This window comes from Triticum aestivum, chromosome 2A (assembly GCF_018294505.1).
Source record: "Triticum aestivum cultivar Chinese Spring chromosome 2A, IWGSC CS RefSeq v2.1, whole genome shotgun sequence".
Classification (NCBI taxonomy): domain Eukaryota; kingdom Viridiplantae; phylum Streptophyta; class Magnoliopsida; order Poales; family Poaceae; genus Triticum; species Triticum aestivum.
Genome location: NC_057797.1, coordinates 707,488,189 through 707,510,349, shown reverse-complemented (window position 1 = coordinate 707,510,349; position 22,161 = coordinate 707,488,189).

Genomic DNA, 22,161 nt, shown 5'->3' with positions numbered 1-22,161 from the left:
CAAGTTCTTCATAGTGATAAGCAGATATAAATCCCAAGTGACTCAAAGAATAGAGCTATGCTCCCCGGCAACGGTGCCAGAAATAAGTCTTGATAACCCACAAGTATAGGGGATCGCAACAGCTTTCGAGGGTAGAGTATTCAACCCAAATTTATTGATTCGACACAAGGTGAGCCAAAGAATATTCTCAAGTATTAGCAGCTAAGTTGTCAATTCAACCACACCTGGAAACTTAGTATCTGCAGCAAAGTGTTTAGTAGCAAAGTAATATGATAGTGGTGATAGCGGCAACAAAAGTAAAGACAGCAAAAGTAATGTTTTTGGTATTTTGTAGTGATTGTAATAGTAGCAGCGGGAAAGTAAATAAGCGTAAACCAGTATATGGAAAACTCGTAGGCACCGGATCAGTGATGGATAATTATGCCGGATGCGGTTCATCATGTAACAGTCATAACATAGGGCGACACAGAACTAGCTCCAATTCATCAATGTAATGTAGGCATGTATTCCGTATATAGTCATACGTGCTTATGGAAAAGAACTTGCATGACATCTTTTGTCCTACCCTCCCGTGGCAGCGGGGTCCTATTGGAAACTAAGGGATATTAAGGCCTCCTTTTAATAGAGAACCGGAACAAAGCATTAACACATAGTGAATACATGAACTCCTCAAACTATGGTCATCATCGGGAGTGGTCCCGATTATTGTCACTTCGGGGTTGCCGGATCATAACACATAGTAGGTGACTATAGACTTGTAAGATAGGATCAAGAACTCACATATATTCATGAAAACATAATAGGTTCAGATCTGAAATCATGGCACTCGGGCCCTAGTGACAAGCATTAAGCATAGCAAAGTCATAGCAACATCAGTCTCAGAACATAGTGGATACTAGGGATCAAACCCTAACAAAACTAACTCGATTACATGATAAATCTCATCCAACCCATCACCGTCCAGCAAGCCTACGATGGAATTACTCACGCACGGCGATGAGCATCATGAAATTGGTGATGGATGATGGTTGATGATGACGACGGCGATGAATCCCCCTCTCCGAAGCCCCGAAGGGACTCCAAATCGGCCCTCCCGAGAGGTTTTAGGGCTTGGCGGCGGCTCCGTATCGTAAAACGCTTTGATTTCTTCTCTACTATTTTTTTCTCTCCGAAAGCAAATATATAGAGTTGGAGTTGGCGTCAGAGGGCATCCAGGGGGCCCACGAGGTAGGGGGCGCCCCCACCCTCGTGAACAGGGTGTGGGCCCTCTAGTCTTCATCTTTGGCGAGTATTTTTTATTATTTTTTCTAAGATGTTCCGTGGAGTTTCAGGTCATTCCGAGAATATTTGTTTTCTGCACATAAAACAACACCATGGCAATTCTGCTGAAAACAGCGTCAGTCCGGGTTAGTTCCATTCAAATCATACAAGTTAGAGTCCAAAACAAGGGCAAAAGTGTTTGGAAAAGTAGATACGACGGAGATGTATCAGTTCTCTCTCAGAAAATGTATGCTGGAAGTGTAGGCACGTTCTGATGGCTCTCTCCACGAATGAAGAGTTGGTGGAGGGGTATAAATAGCCTCCACACAAAATCTAGCCATTACACACAAATCACCAAACTCGGTGGGACCGAATCGACAAACTCGGTCAGACCGATTTAGTTCAAAACGTGAACGTTAGGCTTTTCGGTGGGACCAATATGATCAACTCGGTGGGACCGTTGTGCTAGGGTTAGGGTAAAACCTAAACTCGGTTTGACCGATTACACAAACTCGCTGGAACCGATTTTGGTAATAAGCTAAATAGAGAGTTGGTCAGGCAAACTCGATGGGACCAATTGCTTATCTCGGTGGGACCAAAATAATTGCAACAGACAACAAAGAGTTTGCAAGCCCATCTCGGTGAGACCGAGATCCCATCGGTGAGATTAAATTGATTAGGGTTTCTGGCAGTGGCTATGTCAAGTGAACTCGGTGGTGCCGGATAGATCAAATCAGTGGGGCCAAGTTCGACTTTTGGTTTGGGAAAGATGTGTAAATGAGACAGTGGCTAAGGACTTTGGAGCATATCACTAAGCATTTTGAGCAAGCAAGCCATTAAGAAACACCTCATCCCCTTTTAATAGTACTGGCTTTCCTATGGACTCAATGTGATCTTAGATCACTAAAATGAAAATAAAGAGTCTTGAGCTTGAGCCAATCTTTGTCCTTAGCATCTTGAAGGGGTTCCACACCCTCTTGTCCAAGCCACTCCACTATTGAACTCATCTAAAATATACTAGATAAAAGTATTAGTCCAACAAGAGATATGTTGACATTAATTACCAAAACCACCCAGGGAGCACTTGTGCTTTCACCATTATAATTGCACAAACTATTACCTGCATATCCTTTGAAAACAGTTGAGTAACTCCCGCAAGTCCGTCCCGGGCAGCTCGGATATATGCATCCACGGAGCTAAGTGTGGTAAATTCCTGTTCAGAGAAAGCTGGAGCGCGCATAGCTTCTTTCAGTCGACGATGATTCATTACGCTCTCCACCTCAGAATTCGTGACGGATACATCATCCGAATCCTCTTGAAGAGGTGGAGCCGGCGCGATATCAGCTCTCGTCTGAGTTGACGAGTTCGATGCTGGATTAGCTGACATTCGGATAGCAGGGCATTTTCCAATGGTCTGCTGTGTACTCATCCTGGAATAAAAGTAGAGGAGAAGTTTAAACAATCTAAATTTATGCTTAGGCATATATCAAAGTAAATACCTCTTCGAAGGAGGAGAAGGCTCAACGGCGCTCCTGGTTTCCTTTCATTTCAAATGATCGCCCCGCATAGAGGCCGCCCTCGAGGTAGTACGGCTTGCCGAACACCGATCCTATGAAGTACAATTTAGTGCGAAGGATAAGGTGCAAGTAAGGGGCTCTTTTTGAAGAAAGCTTTTTGAATACTTACGATGGAGAAGGATTAGGGCCGGGGGTTGTCGGCTGTAATAGCCACTTCCAAGTCATCAAGGCTCGCCTGATAAAATACCCCGTCATCGAACTCTATGTATATATCTGGATCCTCGCAGAAGCCAGGGTCTTTGTCGCGGTTATGATCCTATGGTTGTGGGGAAGGACAATGAACATCCTCAATCATTTTCCTCCATGTCTACTACGCAACTTTATTCTTGTAGACACGTGTTGGGCCTCCAAGCGCAGAGTTTTGTAGGACAGTAGCAATTTTCCCTCAAGTGGGTGACCTAAGGTTTATCAATCCGTGAGAGGTCTAGGATGAAGATGGTCTCTCTCAAACGGCCCTGCAACCAAATACAAGAAATCTCTTGTGTCCCCAACACACCCAATACAATGGCAAATTGTATAGGTGCACTAGTTCGGCGAAGAGATGGTGATAAAAGTGTAATATTGATGGTAGAAATATGTTTTTATAATCTGAATAAATAAAAACAGCAAGGTAGCAAATAGTAAACATGCATAGAAACGGTATTGCAATGCTTAAAAATGAGGTCTAGGGTCTGTACTTTCGCTAGTGCAATCCCTCAACGGTGCTAACATAGTTGGATCATATGATTATCCCTCAAAGTGTAATAAAGAATCACTCCCGGGTTCCTATTAGCGGAGAACAAAAGATAGAATTTTTGTAGGTTACGAGACCACCTCAAAGCTATTCTTTCCGTTCGATCTATTCAAGAGTTCGTACTAGAATAACACCAAAGAAAATTCATATTCATAATACTCGATCCACACAAAGAACTACAAAGAGACCCCGAAGTTTCTATCGGAGAAAAACATGCATCAACCCCTATGCATAGATTACCCCAATATCACCGCGGGAATCCGCAAGTTTAGTGCCAATACACATATCAAGTGAATCAATATGATACCCCAATTGTCACTTCAAGTATTCATATTGCAATATATATATATATATCATGTGTTCTCATCTCTGAATATTCAATTCGACAAGACAAAACTTTAAAGGGGTAAAGATTCAATTCGTCATAACAAGAGTATAGAGGGTAGAAACATCATATGGTCCATCTATATTAACAAAGCTCATGATATAGGTCACGAGAGAGAGAGAGAGATTAAACACATAGCTACTAGTACAAACCCTTAGACCCGAGGGTGGACTACTCCCTCCTCATCGTGGTGGCCGCCTGGATGATGAAGATGGCCACCGGAGATGATTCCCTCCTCCGGAAGGGTGCTGGAACGGGTCTAGATTGGTTTTCGGTGGCTACAGAGCCCCGCGGCGGTAGAACTTCTGATCTAGGTTAACCCCGAGGGGTTTCAGAATATTTGGGAATTTATAGTGCAAAGAAGGGGTACGGGAGGCCACCGAGGTGGGCACAACCCACCTGGGTGCGCCAGGGGGGCCTAGCGCACCCTGGTGGGTTGTGCCCCCCTCGGGGCACCCCCAGGTGCTGCTCTGGCTCATCGGGAGTCTTCTAGCCCATAAAAAATCCACAAAAAGTTTCGCGGTGTTTGGACTCCGTTTGATATTGATTTTCTGCGATGTAAAAAACAAGCAAAAAGCAACAACTCGCACTGGACACTGGGTCAATAGGTTAGTCCCAAAAAATGATATAAAGTTGCTACAAAATGATTGTAAAACATCCAAGAATGATAAAATAACATCATGAATACTTCATAAATTATAGATACGTTGGAGACGTATCAGCATCCCCAAGCTTAATTCCTACTCGTCCTCGAGTAGGTAAATGATAAAAGAAATAATTTATGAAGTGTGAATGCTAGCAAAGTGCATAAGTTTGATCAATGACAATTTCAATCACTTTTCCTAGCATCATAACAGCAATTCTTTCTTATAAAACTTCTCATGTTATAGTGGCAATCCATTCACATGTTAAGGTTCACGCAATGAATTCTCTTGAAACTCAACAACCTATGTTCTCAGTCACCAAGCAATTACAATTCAACTTATTCAATAGAGTTTAAGTAAGAGCTCCACATACTCAACCATCATATAGTCTTCTATGATTGCTAACACTCACCTTGTACACATGAGCAAAACGTTTCAACCGGACACATAGAAATATGGGAGCTTATTATTTTTCCTCCCAACGTATTCACCTCAACGGTGATGTCAACAATAATAACTCATGCTACCCATATTCAACTGGACATATGTGCCTAGATCTTTTCTCACCACATGATGCTTTCCAAAAGAGAAAAATAAAAAGGAATAGAAAGAAACTTTGACTCTTGCATGAAAGTAAATACATAAAAGTAAAAGATAGGCCCTTCGCAGAGGGAAGTAGGGATTTGTAGAGGTGCCAGAGATCAAAGCGAAAATTGAGAGATAAAAATATTTTGAGAGGCATACTTTTCCCACCAACGAAAACGACTTAGAGCGCCCAACACTTTCCATGCTAGATATATCATAGGCGGTTCCCAAATAGAAAATAAAGTTTATTCCTTTTTCCACCATACTTTCACTTTCCATGGCTAGCCGTATCCACGGGTGCCCTCCATACCAACACTTTCCAAGGAATTTATTATTGGACAACATAAAGTAAATTCATTTTTCATTTCGGGACTAGGCATCCCTAATACCTTTGCCTTCCTCTCATGCAATGACATGTGAATAAACACTCATCATGAGAATAACACATCTAGCATGGAAAATATTGGCCACCCCTCACCGCCTCGCGAGCGGTACGAGCACACAAAAGAGAAATCTATTTTTGAAAATTAGAGATGGCACATACAAATTTGCTTAGAATGGCATAGAAATACCACATATAGGTAGGTATGGTAGACTCTTGAAAATAAGATTTGGGTTTAAGGATTTTTGGATGCACAAGTAGTATCTCTACTTGGTGCGGAATTTTTAGCTAGCAAAGATGGGGAGCAAGCACCACATGTTGAAGGATCTATGACAATATAACTTCTATGTGAGTATGAACAAACATAAACCATTACGTTGTCTTCCTTGTCCAACATCAACAATTTTTTCATATAATATTTTGATGGGGGCTCACAATCACAAAAGATTTCCATGATAGTGTATTTGCATGTGAAAGTTCTCTTCCTTATACTAATTATTCGTTGATTGCTTGTATGATCAATATTGTGATTGCCAAGCCTCAACAGATTTCACTTTCTAAACCCAATGTGAAGCTACCACTAGGCATGATATAATTTCAACTTCATGACATTCAATTTATTCAACAATTTAATCATAGGATATAAGTGAAGCACAAGAGTAAATGACATAGAAAAGAGCTCGTTGACGGAATGTGAATGCCGCTTACTTAGCCTTCTTGGAAACTATTTGAGGACTCTATTTTATTTAAATCTTTCAGATCTTAGTATTTTATTAAAACAGTAAGAAAAATGCACAACTCATGTGAAGAAGCAAAAACTTAGGCTCAACCGATACTAACCGATAATTGTTGAAGAAGAAAGGTGGGATGCCTACTGGGGCATACCCAAGCTTAGATGCTTGAGACTTCCTGGAATATTATCTTAGAGTGCCTTGGGCATCCCCAAGCTTGAGCTTTTGTGTCTCCTTAATTCCTTTTCATATCATGGTTTTCCTAAATCTTAAAAACTTCATCCACACAAAACTCGACAAGAACTCGTGAGATAAGTTAGTATAAACCAATGCAAAAACCTTATCATTATCTACTGTAGAAAATCACTAAAATTATTATTCAAAATTGCATACTAAATTCCTCTACATATTTAAAACTCCTATCCTCAAATAGGATCATTAAACAAGCAAACATATGCAAACATAACAGCAATCAGCCAAAACAGCACGGTCTGTAAAGAATGCAAGAGTATCAATACTTATTAAACTCCAAATATTATGAAAATTTACCGCACTATAAAAATTTTATCAGATCTAATTTTTCAAAAAGTTTCAACATTTTATCACATTCTTACTTTTCTAGGGAATTTTTGCAACAGCGGTGAACTTTCTATTTTCAAACAGCAACATGTATACTTGCAAAATAAGCATGATAAAGGCTATCATTGCCACTTTTATTGAAATAAAAGATGCAAAAAATTATTCTAAATAACAGCAAGCAAATCCTAACTAAATAAATTGATGCTCCAAGCAAAACTCATATCATGTGACGAACGAAAACATAGCTCCAAGTGAGGTTACCGATAATGTTGGAGACGAAAGAGGGGATGCCTTCTGGGGCATCCCCAAGCTTAGTTGCTTGGATCTTCCTTGAATATTACCTTGGGGTGCCTTGGGAATCCCCAAGCTTAGGGTATTATCACTCCTTATTCTCCTCATATCGACATCTCACCCAAAACTTGAAAACTTCAATCACACAAAACTTAACAGAACTTCGTGAGGTAGGTTAGTATGATAAAGAGCAAACCATTTCACTTTGGGACTTTCAAAGACAAGATTCATAATTGTTTCCACACAATGCCTACTGTAGCATATCATTTCCACAGTTTATATTGAGCAATATAAGCCGTAGAAACAAGAAAACAAGCAAACTATGCATTGAAAACAGAATCTATCAAAAACAGAATAATCTGTAGTAATCTGTACTCCAACCATACTTCTGCTACTCCAAAAATTCTGAAAAATTAGGACAACCTAGATAATTTGTCTATTAATATTCTACAAAAATAATCAGCATTTTATAACGCTTCTGCTAAAAATGAGAATTATTATCGTGAGCACAAAATTTTCTATTTTTCAGAAAGATCAAATCAACTATGACCGTAAGCCATCCCAAAGGTCTTACTTGGCACTTTATTGAAACAAAAGCAATAAAAAATGATTACTACAGTAGCATAATCATGTGAACACACAAAAACAGTAGGTAAAAGTGTTGGGTTGTATCCCAACAAGCGCTTTTCTTTAATGCCTTTTAAGCTAGGCATGATGATTTCAATGATGCTCGCATAAAAGATAAGAATTGAAACATAACAAGAGCATCATGAAACACATGGCAAGCACATTTAAGACTAACCCACTTCCTATGCATAGGGATTTTGTGAGCAAACAATTTATGGGAACAAGAATCAACTAGCATAGGAAGGCAAAACAAGCAAAACTTCAAGATTTTCAACACTTGGAAAGGAAACTTGATATTATTGAGATATGTAGAAGCATATGTTCCTCTCTCATAATAATTTTTAGTAACATCACGAATGAATCCAACAATATAACCATCACACAAATAATTCTTTTCATGATCTACTAGCATAGAAAATTTATTACTCTCCACATAAGTAAATTTGTTCTCATGAATAATAGTGGGAGCAAACTCAACAAAATAACTATCATGTGATTGAAAATTAAAATCATGATGAAAAGTTTCATGGTTATCATTATTATTTATAACATACATGGCATCACCATAATCATCATAGAAAGCAACTTTGTTATCATAGTCAATTGAAGCCTCATCCAAAATGGTGGATTCGTCACTAAATAAAGTCATGACCTCTCCAAATCCACGTTCATCATTAATTATAATCATCATAAATAGGAGGCATGCAATCATTATAATAAATTTGCACATCAAATCTTGGGGGACTAAAAATATCATCTTCATCAAACATAGCATCCCCAAGATTATGGCTTTGCATATCATTAGCATCATGGATATTCAAAGAATTCATACTAACAACATTGCAATCATGCTCATCATTTATACCAAACATTCTATTGAATTCTTCTTCTATAAATTGAGCACAATTTTCCTTTCCATCATTTTCACGAAATACATTATAAAGATGAATAATATTATGTGACCTCAATTCCATTTTTTGTAGTTTTCTTTTATAAACCAAACTAGTGATAAACAAGAAACTAAAAGATTCAATTGCAAGATCTAAAGATATACCTTCATGCCTTCACCTCCCCGGCAACGGCGCCAGAAAAGAGCTTGATGTCTACTATGCAACTTTATTCTTGTAGACACGTGTTGAGCCTCCAAGCGCAGAGTTTTGTAGGACATTAGCAATTTTCCCTCAAGTGGATGACCTAAGGTTTATCAATCCGTGAGAGGTGTAGGATGAAGATGGTCTCTCTCAAACGACCCTGCAACCAAATACAAGAAATCTCTTGTGTCCCCAACACACCCAATACAATGGCAAATTGTGTAGGTGCACTAGTTCGGCGAAGAGATGGTGATAAATGTGTAATATTGATGGTATAAATATGTTTTTATAATCTAAACAAATAAAAACAGCAAGGTAGCAAATAGTAAATGGGCATAGAAACAATATTGCAATGCTTAAAAATGAGGCCTAGGGTCCGTACTTTTGCTAGTGCAATCCCTCAACAATGCTAACATAGTTGGATCATATGATTATCCCTTAAAGTGTAATAAAGAATCACTCCCAAGTTCCTATTAGCAAAGAACAAAAGATAGATATTATTTGTAGGTTACGACACCACCTCAAAGCTATTCTTTTCGTTCGATATATTCAAGAGTTCGTACTAGAATAACACCAAAGCAAATTCATATTCATAATACTTGATCCACACAAAGAACTACAAAGAGAACCCGAAGTTTCTATCGGAGAAAAATGTGCATCAACCCCTATGCATAGATTACCCCAATATCATCGCGGGAATCCGCGAGTTGAATGCCAAGACACATATCAAGTGAATCAATATGATACCCCAATTGTCACTTCAAGTATTCATATTGCAAGATATATATCATGTGTTCTCATCTCTGAATATTCAATCCGACAAGACAAAACTTCAAAGGGGTAAAGATTCAATTCGTCATAACAAGAGTATAGAGGGTAGAAACATCATATGATGCATCTATATTAACAAAGCCCATGATATAGATCACGAGAAAGAGAGAGAGATTAAACACATAGCTACTGGTACAAACCCTTAGCCCCGAGGGTGGACTACTCCCTCCTCATCGTGGTGGCCGTCGGGATGATGAAGATGGCCATAGGAGATGATTCCCCCCTCCGGCAGGGTGCCGGAACGGGTCTAGATTGGTTTTTGGTGGCTACGGAGCCCTGTGGCGGCGGAACTTCTGATCTAGGTTAACCCCAAGGGGTTTTGGAATATTTGGGAATTTATAGTGAAAAGAAGAGGTATGGGAGGCCACCGAGGTGGTCACAACCCACCTGGGCATGCCAGGGGGCCTGGCACGCTCTGGTGGGTTGTGCCCCCCTCAGGGCACCCCCTAGGTGCTGCTCTGGCCCATCGGGAGTCTTCTGGCCCATAAAAAATCCATAAAAAGTTCCGCGGTGTTTGGACTCCGTTTGATATTGATTTTCCGCGATGTAAAAAACAAGCAAAAAACAACAACTGGCACTAGGCACTGGGTCAATAGGTTAGTCCCAAAAATGATATAAAGTTGCTATAAAATGATTGTAAAACATCCAAAAATGATAAAATAACATCATGAATACTTCATAAATTATAGATATGTTAGAGACGTATCAAACCCCCTCGATGGCGAGGGAGGAGGCAAAAGAACTTTCTCCATAGTTCAAAATGGGCCTCACAGCCCAGGAACAGTTCGCAGAGAGCAACGAAGCGTGAGATGTGCAGAATAGAACCTGGGGTGAGGTTGTGCAGCTGGATGCCGTGAAATTCCAATAGACCCCTGAGAAAGGAAGGATCGGAAATCCTAAGCCCCGCAAAAGGAACGGAACGAAGCAAACCCTCTCCCCCTTATTGGGGTTGGGGAAATTTTCAGCCAGTATGTTGTTGCCAATTGATGGCAATCCTGCTCGTACAGAGACTAGATCTGCGATGAGGAGATATCCCTGCGTCTGGAGTCGACTCAAGTGAATATGATACACTAAGCAACTCTGCCAATCACCCTCTTGAGGGCCATGGGAGCGGAAGAGGAGCCTGGTGCGCTGGTCATGTTTTGAAGTTTTTTCATGGCTAGTCCTGGTGTTTTTTGCACGATGTGGATGGCACTTGGGGGATCTGACCTCTTTATATAGGCGGCATCCCTATGTGGCCAGGCGTTTTCTTTTTAATAAAAATTATTATTATGGACCGTTCACATTCGCCCAGCGCGTGGAAATCGAGGCGACAGGGAAGGGATCATAAAGGCAGAAAGAGGAGGCCAGGGCCGAACTGTTATTCACCCAATATATAATGAAGAACCAACCTTGCAAAAGCCGAAGACATAAGCCGGATACTGCATCGTCATTTGAAGGCCAGTTCGGGGGCTACTGAGGGAGTCCCGGATTAGGGGGTCCTTGGGTGTCCGGGCTATTCGATATAGGCCGGACTGATGGGTCGTGAAGATACAAAGCAGAAGACTTTCCCCGTGTCCGGGTAGAACTCCCCTATGCGTGGATGGAAAGATTGGTGTCTGGATATGTAATTTCCTTCCTGCACAAACCGACTCTGTACAACCCTAGGCCCCTCCGGTGTGTATATAAACCGTAGGGTTTAGTCCGTAGAGGCTATTGATGTCTAATACGCAATTGTATTCTTGTAGACACGTCTTGGGCCTCCAAGCGCAGAGTTTTGTAGGACAGTAGCAATTTTCCCTCAAGTGGATGACCTAAGATTTATCAATCCGTGAGAGGTGTAGGATGAAGATGGTCTCTCTCAAATGACCCTGCAACCAAATACAAGAAATCTCTTGTCTCCCCAACACACCCAATACAATGGCAAAATGTATAGGTGCACTAGTTCGGCGAATAGATGGTGATAAAAGTGCAATATGGATGGTAGAAATATATTTTTATAATCTGAATAAATAAAAACATCAAGGTAGCAAATAGTAAACGAGCACAAAAACGGTATTGCAATGCTTGAAAATGAGGCCTAGGGTCCGTACTTTTCCTAGTGCAACCTCTCAACAATGCTAATATAATTGGATCATATAACCGTCCCTCAAAGTGTGATGAAGAATCACTCCAAAGTTCCTATCTAGCGGAGAACATACGAATAAATTGTTTGTAGGGTACGAAACCACCTCAAAGCTATTCTTTCCGTTCGATCTATTCAAGAGTTCATACTAAAATAACACAAAGCTATTCTTTCCATTCGATCTATCCTAGAGTTCGTACTAAAATAACACCAAAGCAAATTCATATTCATAATACTCAATCCAACACAAAGAACTTCAAAGAGTGCCCCAAGATTTCTACCGGAGAAACAAAGACAAGAACCCCTATGCATAGATTACCCCAATGTCACCTCGGGAATCCGCGAGTTGAGTGCCAAAACATATATCAAGTGAATCAATACGATACCCCATTGTCACCACGAGTATTCAATTGCAAGACATATATCAAGTGTTCTCAAATCCATAAAAGTATTGAATCCGATAACAACGAAATCTCAAAGGGAAAAACTCAACTCATCACAACAAGATAGAGAGGGGAAAACACCATATGATCCGACTATATTAACAAAGCCCGTGATACATCAAGATCGTGACATCTCAAGAACACGAGAGAGAGAGAGAGAGAGAGATTAAACACATAGCTACTCGTACAAACCCTCAGCCCCAAGGGTGGACTACTCCCTCCTCATCGTGGTGGCCGCCGGGATGATGGAGATGGCCACCGGAGATGATTCCCCCCTTCGGCAGGGTGCCAGAACGGGGTCTACATTGGTTTTCGGTGGCTATAGAGCCTTGCAGTGGCAAAACTTCTGTTCTAAGTTAACCTCGAGGGTTTTCGGAATATTTGTGAATTTATAGGGTAAAGAAGGGGTGCGGGAGGCCACCGAGGTGGGCACAACCCACCTGGGCGCGCCTGGGCCCCCAGGCACCCCCTGGTGGGTTGTGCCCCCCTCGGGGCACTCCCCAGGTGCTACTCTATCCCATCCTGGGTGATATGGTCCATAAAAAATCTCCAAAAAGTTTCGCGGTGTTTAGACTCCGTTTGATATTGATTTCCTGCGGTGTAAAAAACAAGCAAATAATAGCAACAAGCACTGGGCACTGGGTCAATAGGTTAGTCCCAAGAAATGATATAAAGTTGCTATAAAATGATTGTCAAACACCCAAGAATGATAAAATAACAACATGAATACTTCATAAATTATAGATACGTTGGAGACGTATCAGCTATCAGAATTCTCATAGGCTAGACATCTAGGGTTTAGCCATTACGATCTCGAGGTAGATCAACTCTTGTAACCCCTATACTCATCGAATACAATCAAGCAGGACATAGGGTTTTACCTCCATTAAGAGGGCCCTAACTTGGGTAAACACCGTGTCCCACTCGTCCCTTGTTACGTCAATCCTCAGACACGCAGTTCGAGACCCCTACCCGAGATCCGCCGGATTTGACACCGACAGCGACTTCTCTCACGCTGCGAGAAATTTGCAAAAAGTAGTTCAATATTACAATGTAAGCACGTCTCAGGTTTAGTTGTAATTCTAGGCTTATACAGTTGTGCCAAGTAAATACCATTTAAAATGGAAGAAAATAGAGACTCGTGTGCTTAAATTAATATGAACTTACTTCGCAAGGCTTAAGGACAACACCTTAAAGTATCATCCTCATGTCTTCAACATCTCTTGCCAAAGTGTAACGTCAAGAATATTCTTACCATCGATGAGACCAATTTCTTCAATAGGCACATCAACCACTTACATTATCTCTTCTCCCTTTTATCGCAACTCCAATGGGTCATGCTTTGTTTGGAGACTACTAACTCCATTTGTTGGAAGTTATGTGCTAGAACATGCTCTGTTGCCTTAGCCTATGAACTGACTAGGGGTTGTGTCAATATCCTCCAACCACACTATTTTGAAAAGCTCGAGCACCCTCTAAATTCAAAAAAAACTTGTTTCGAACCAAGTTTGGACTCCGAAGCACCAAGAGAAACAAGGTTGGAATGATTGTGGCTTATGCCCGCTATTCACATTGTACCTCCTCTTTCAATGTATTTGGATTACCCTTGGGACTAGGAAGTCGTGAATTGACACTATAGCAAACCTATGTGGTGTATGGCTTATATGTAGCAATTTACAGAGCCATGTATACATGATCAACCGAGCAACCCATTTGGTTTGTTAGAGCTTAGTTATTGATAACAATGCAACATATTAAATCTATCAAAAAATTAGGAACATGTTTTCTTATTATTATGAGCCCGGATGTGTTGCAATGAAAGCCAAGCGATCCACAGTTTCATCATATGCACATGACAAAGCACTGACACTCCTTGAGTGCTCCACTTCCCATAGCAACACAGACCATTTTCATATACCAAAACCATAGTCGTTTAACATACTTTTTTGTCTTTGCCCATCCATACTCTTGTTAGAAAATAGTAATTATCCTAAGTCTATTTTTTCGTTGAAATTTCTAAGGTTTACATATTGTTATTTTCTTTTTTATTTGTCTGTATAGAGCAAATAGGATATGTTGGTGTTAACCCCCTTTGTATATATATTCGTCCTTTCTCTACATGCTAGCTCAGAGGTATGGCAATTTTAATGTCTAACTGGAAGTTTAAACATCATAAGGAGCAACGTCGTATTACAAATGTTGATGGAGCCAGGGTGGAGTAAGGGACAATGATATTGATGTCGCTTGAAGCTACGTCGGTATTTCCCCAAACAGGAAGGGATGATGCGGCACAACGGCGGTAGGTATTTCCCTCATATATGAAACCAAGGTTATCGAACTAGTAGGAGAACCAAGCAACACAATGTAAACAGCCCCTACACACAGATAAAAAATCCTCGCAACCCGACGTGTAAAAGGGGTTGTCAACCCCTTTCGGGTAGCGGCGTCTCAAGATAGGCAAACAGATGTGAGATAAAATTATAGTAGATTGATAGATCGAACGCCAAATAAAATAAATAAGGATAAATTGCAGCAAGGTATTTTTGTATTTTTGGTTTAATAGATCTAAAAATAAATGCAAAAGAAAAGTAGATCACAAAGGCAAATATATGAGAAAGAGACCCGAGGGCCGTAGCTTTTACTAGTGGCTTCTCTCGAGAAAAATAGCAAATGGTGGGTGAACAAATTACTGTTGGGCAATTGATAGAACTTCAAATACTCATGATGATATCTAGACAATGATCATTACATAGGCATCATGTCCAAGATTAGTAGACCGACTCCTGTCTGCATCTATTACTATTACTCCACACATTGACCGCTATCCAGCATGCATCTAGTGTATTAAGTTCATGGAGAAACGGAATGCAATAAGAACAATGACATGATGTAGACACGATCTATCTATATAGAGATAGACCCCATCATTTTACCTTAGTAGCAATGATACATACGTGTCGGTTCCCCTTCTGTCACTGGGATCAAGCACCGTAAGATCGAACCCACTACAAAGCACCTCTTCCCATTGCAAGATAGATAGATCAAGTTGGCCAAACAAAACCCAAATACCGGAAAAGAAATATGAGGCTATAAGCAATCATGCATAAAAGAGATCAAAGAAACTCAAATACATTCATGGATATAAAAAGATAGATCTGATCATAAAATCAAAGTTCATCGATCCCAACAAACACACCGCAAAAAGAGTTACATCATATGGATCTCCAAGAGACCATTCTATTGAGAATCAAGAGAGAGAGAGAGAGAGGAAGCCATCTAGCTACTAACTACGAACCCGGAGGTCTACAAAGAACTACTCACGCATCATGGGAGAGGCACCAATGGAGGTGGTGAACCCCATCCGAGATGGTGTCTAGATTAGATCTGGTGGTTCTGGACTCTGCGGCGGCTGGATCAATATTTCGTCAACTGCCCTAGGGTTTTAGGAATATTGGGGTATTTATAGAGCAAGGAGGCGGTCCGGGGGGCACCCGAGGTGGGCACAACCCACCAGGGCACACCTAGGCCTCCTAGCGCGCTCTGGTGGGTTGTGCTCTCCTCGGAGCACCCCTAGGAGCAGCCAGGGCCCATTATGCTCCTTTTGGTCCAAAAAAATCTCCGTAAAGTTTCATTGTGTTTACACTCCGTTTGATATTGATTTCCTGCGGTGTAAAAAAATGCAGAAAACAGAAACTGGCACTTGACACTATGTCAATAGGTTAGTACCAAAAAATGATATAAAATGATTATAAAACATCCAAGATTAATAATATAACATCATGGAACAATCAAAAATTATAGATACGTTGGAGACGTATCAGCATCCCCAAGCTTAACTCCTACTCGTCCTCGAGTAGGGAAGTGATAAAAACAGAATTTTTGATGTGGAATGTTGCCTAACATGTCATATCATATTCTTTTCTTTATAGCATGGACATTTTGACTTTTATATTGCTCAAAGCAATAGTCTAGTTTTGACATGATAATTTAGATACTCAAGCATATCAACAAGCAACCATGTCTTTCAAAATATCAACGCTAAAATAAGTTATCCGTGGCCCATCATGCTCAACCATTGATCCATTCATGAAGCACACTCGCATATTAGCTACACCCAATACTTAAGTACGATTATATTGCCTCCTAGTTGGTGCTTTTATAAGAGAAGATGGAGACTCAAATTAAAAAATAAAAATTTCATAAAGTAAAATAAAGGCCCTTCGCGGAGGGAAGTAGGGATTTGTAGAGGTGCCAGAGCTCAAAGCGAAAAACTTAGAGATAAAAAGATTTTGGAAGGTGTATCCATCCCACCAACGAAAACGACTTAGAGTTCCCAACACTTTCCATGCTAGATATATCATAGGCGGTTCCCAAACAGAAAATAAGGTTTATTCCTTTTTCCACCATACTTACACTTTCCATGGCTAGTCGTATCCACAGTTGCCCTCAATACCAACACTTTCCAAGGAATTTATTATTTGACAACATAAAGTAAATTCATTTTTCATTTCGGGACTGGGCATTCCTAAATCCTTTGCCTTACTCTCGTGCAATGACAAGTGAATAAACACTCATCGTGAGAATAACACATCTAGCATGGAAAATATTAGTCACCCATCACCGATCCTTGAGCGAAACGAACACACAAAAGAGAACTTTATTTTGAAAATTAGAGATGGCACATGCAAATTTGCTTAGAACGGCAAAAGAATACCGCATATAGGTAGATATAGTGGACTCATGTGGCAAAACTGGTTTAAAGGATTTTGGATGCACAAGTAGAGATCATACTTAGTGCAAAATGAAGGCTAGCAAAAGATTGAGAAGCGACCAACTAAGAAACGAATAATCTCATAAGCAAGCATTAAGCATAACTGACATCGAATAATTCACCACAAGTAGGATATAATTTCATTGCATGACTATTGACTTTCGTGCTTGCATAGGGAATCACAAACCTTAACACCAATATTCTTACTAAAGCATAATTACTCATTAACACAACTCACATATCACATCTCAAAACTATTACTATACGAATCAAGTTTATTTTGTCCAATGATCTTCATGAAAGTTTTTATTATATCCTTCTTGGATATCTATCACTTTGGGACTAATTTTCATGTGTTGCTTTTCATAAGCTCAACCAAATATAAGTGAAGGTCATGAGCATAATTTTTTCTTTTTCTCAAAATAATTTAAGTGAAGCAAGAGAGAATTTCTTGAAAATTTTACTAACTCTCAAACAAATCTAAGTGAAGCAAGAGAGCATTTCTTCAAAAATACTAAGCACACCATGCTCAAAAAGATATAAGTGAAGCACTAGAGCAAGTCCATAGCTCATAAAAATTTAAGTGAAGCATAGAAAGCAATTCTAACAATTCATGACATTATTTTGGCTCTCTCAAATAGGTGTGTCCAGCAAGGGATCAAGACTTAAAACACAAAAATAAAACAAGCAAAGACTCATATCATACAAGACGCTTCAAGCAAAACACATAGTATGTGACGAATAAAAATATAGCTTCGAGTAAAATACCGATGGTCGTTAGAAGAAAGAGGGGATGCCACTCGGGGGCATCTCCAAGCTTAGTTGGTTGCTCTTTTTTGGATGATATCTTGAGATGCCGGGGCATCCCCAAGCTTAGGCTCTTCTACTCCTTATTCCCTCATCCATCGTAAGATAACCCAAAACTTGAAAACTTCACTCACACAAAACTCAACAAAACCTTCGTGACATCCGTTAGTATAAGAAAGTAAATCACTACTATAAGTACTGTACCAAACCAATTGATATTTTATTTTTGCACTATATCTAATGTATTCCAACTTTTCTATGGCAAAAACTCATCAAAGAAAACCATAGAGCCATCAAAATAAGCACACAGCACAAAGAAAACAGAATCTGTCAAAACAGAACAGTCTATAGCAATCTGACTATTTAGAATACTTATGTAACTCCAAAAATTCTGAAAAATTAGGAAGACCTGAGAAATTTGTATATTAATATACTGCAGAAGTAATTGATATTTTATCGCTCTCTGGTAAAAAATGAAAATTATTTTCGTGAGTGCAAAAGTTTCTGTTTTTTCAGCAAGATCAAACAACTATCACCCAAGAAGATCCTAAAGGCTTTACTTGGCACAAACAATAATTAAAACACACAAAAACACAATCATAACAGTAGCATAATTGTGCTAACACACAAAAACAGGAAACAAAAAGCAAAAATAAATTTTATTCATTGGGTTGCCTCCCAACAAGCGTTATAGTTTTACGCCCTTAGCTAGGCATAAAGCAAGGATCTAAGTTTTGTCATATTTGTACAACTCTTCAATCAAACACTAGAATCCTTCAAGGATTTAGCATAAATATCTTCAATAGCAATATTCCTAGGGATAAATTTAAATATTTCATTCTTGTAAAAAGGATCTCTTATCACTTCAACAAAATTCGGGTGGATACTAATCATCTGAAGATCTTCTTTATTACTAGTACTAGAAGTTGCACCCTTGTTCTTGATAACTTGAGTAACTTTGAAAATCTTTACGGGAGTTTTTTCGATAGTTTTAGCGGAAGCGAAAGCCGTGCTAAGATTACTAAAAAATTCTTCCAATTCATTGATCCGAGACGGGCTTTCTTCTATTCTTTCATGGATTACGGTACCCTTTTCTTTTAACAACTTAAAAATATCCCCCGCTTTTGACCCAATCTTGGTGGCAAAATTATGCATATTTTTATCTATAATTTCCATATGATCTTCAGTGAGCATTTTCTTTTCAATAGCATCTAGTCTTTCCATAACATGCTCAAGAGGTTGTTTCATTAATCATGAGAGGTGGTGAGCTCACTAAATTTCCCATAGCATTGAAAGCATCAAGAGAAGTACACATCAAGAAATTTCCATCGGTAATCGTATCAAGGACGAATCTATACCAAGTGGTGATGCCCACATAAAAACAACGCAAAAGAACAACGGTAGATTGCTTACGGGTAGATCTATTATGAGCATTGCAAATTCTATACCAAGCATCTTTTAGATTTTCTCCTCCCCTTTGTTTAAAGTTGAGAACCCCGTTCTCGGGAGTGCACGCAATAGAGAAGAACTATCCATGACGATAATAACGGCAAACAAGATTGCACACAGAAATAGATCCGGCAAGAAAACGGCGAACGAAAAAAGAGGGGCGAATAAAACGGCAATTTTTTTGAAGTGGGGGAGAGGAAAGCGAGAGGAAAATGTCAAATAATGTAAATTGCAAGGAGATGAAATTTGTGATTAGGAACCTAGTATATGTTGAAGACTCTCCCAGGCAACGGCGCCAGAAATTCCTTTTGATGTCGCTTGAAGGTACGTCGGTATTTCCCCAAAGAGGAAGGGATGATGCAGCACAGCGGCGGTAGGTATTTCCCTTAGATATGAAACCAAGGTTATCGAACCAGTAGAAAAACCAAGCAACACAACGTAAATATCCCCTGCACATAGATAACAAATGCTCGCAACCCGACGTGTAAAAGGGGTTGTCAATCCCTTTCGGGTAGCGACGCCTACAGATAGGCAAACGAACGTAAGATAAAATTGTAGTAGATTGATAGATCGAACGCCAAATAAAATAAATAAGGATAAATTGCAGCAAGGTATTTTTGTATTTTTGGTTTAATAGATCTAAAAATAAATGCAAAATAAAAGTAGATCTCAAAGGCAAATATATGAGAAAGAGACCCGGGGGCCGTAGGTTTCACTAGTGGCTTCTCTCGAGAAAAATAGCAAATGGCGGGTGAACAAATTACTGTTGGGCAATTGATAGAACTTCAAATACTCATGATGATATCTAGACAATGATCATTACATAGGCATCACGTCCAAGATTAGTAGACCGACTCCTTCCTGCATCTACTACTATTACTCCACACGTCGACCGCTATCCAGCATGCATCTAGTGTATTAAGTTCATGGAGAAACGGAGTAATGTAATAAGAACAATGACATGATGTAGACACGATCTATCTATATAGAGATAGACCCCATCATTTTATCCTTAGTAGCAACGATACATACGTGTCGGTTCCCCTTCTGTCACTGGGATCAAGCACCATAAGATCGAACCCACTACAAAGCACCTCTTCCCATTGCAAGATAGATAGATCAAGTTGGCCAAACAAAACCTAAATATCGGAGAAGAAATATGAGGCTATAAGAAATCATGCATAAAAGAGATCAAAGAAACTCAAATACATTCATGGATATAAAAAGATAGATCTGATCATAAAATCAAAGTTCATCGATCCCAACAAACACACCGCAAAAAGGTTTACATCATATGGATCTCGAAGAGACCATTGTATTGAGAATCAAGAGAGAGAGAAGAAGCCATCTAGCTACTAACTACGAACCCGAAGGTCTACAAAGAACTACTCACGCATCATGGGAGAGGCACCAATGGAGGTGGTGAACCCCATCCGAGATGGTGTCTAGATTGGATCTGGTGGTTCTGGACTCTGCGGCGGCTGGATCAATATTTCGTCAACCCCCCTATGGTATTGGGAATATTGGGGTATTTATAGAGCAAAGAGGCGGTCCGGGGGGCACCCGAGGTGGGCAAAACCCACCAGGGCGCGCCTGGGCCTCCTGGTGCGCCCTGGTGGGTTCTGCTCTCCTCGGAGCACCCCCCCCCAGGCGCAGCCAGGGCCCATTATGTTCCTTTTGGTCCAAAAAATCTCCGTAAAGTTTCGTTGCGGTCGGACTCCGTTTGATATTGATTTCCTGTGATGTAAAAAGCATGCAGAAAAAAGAAACTGGCACTTGGCACTATGTCAATAGGTTAGTACCAAAAAATAATATAAAATGATTATAAAACATCCAAGATTGATAATATAACAGCATGAAACAATCAAAAATTATAGATACGTTGGAGAAATATCAGATATTTCTATATGTTATATGAATGAGTCCAGAGATTTGAAGATCTAGTTTGCGATGGTTTTGATATAATACATCCATACATCAAAGCTCACAATCATTATGAAGTATGTTTATCCATTACCTTGCTAAAGGGGAAAAAAGAGGTCATAATTCATTTCTTCTTAGTTACAACTTCTAGTTAAGAGTAGCATGGGGTAAGCTCTACCAATTTGGAGTTCTTCATTTTCTAAACCTTCCATGTTATTAGCTTGATGAGAGTCAAGTTAGAATATGATTAGTAGAACATTAGTTTGAGGAATATGTAGGTATGATAGAATTATACTGCAACGGTTTTTTTTTCTTTTTCAAGATAGCATCAACATCAGAGAACTGAGATATTTGCATAACTTGTGCATGCTTGCACCAAAACGGTTGGAATTATTGGGCCTAGCCTATTAAGTAATTCATACTTTTCAATAATTCCTAATAATTCCCAGAGACCCTTGTGACTCATTCTTGCATCGCAAGAGGATGTGGAAAGTTAATGGCTGACATTTATACTAGACATTTTTACTTGTATAGACTAATTTTTGCTATATAAATTATTTTTCATTTATAAAACTTTAATATACCATTTTAATTATTACTTTACCACATCTAACAACATTAACCACATGTGATGACTAATAACTTAAATTTCACCTTTATAAGTTTTTATCTTTTATCATTAAAAACATCGGAATGGTAACTTCATTTGGTCATAAATATTGTGTTATTTTCTATTAGTTATCTAGGAGATGATGAACTACATGTGGGAAGAAGCACAAATGGAAAATCACATTGCCCGTGGAATAACTTATGCCACATGGATATACTATTATGCGTTTGTGTCTATTTTACTACATTTAAATGTCTTGAGACAAGGCCTTACATAGAAGAGTCTAACAAATATCTGTTCGATATGTTCATATGTAGAGAAAAGTTGTCTAACTTACT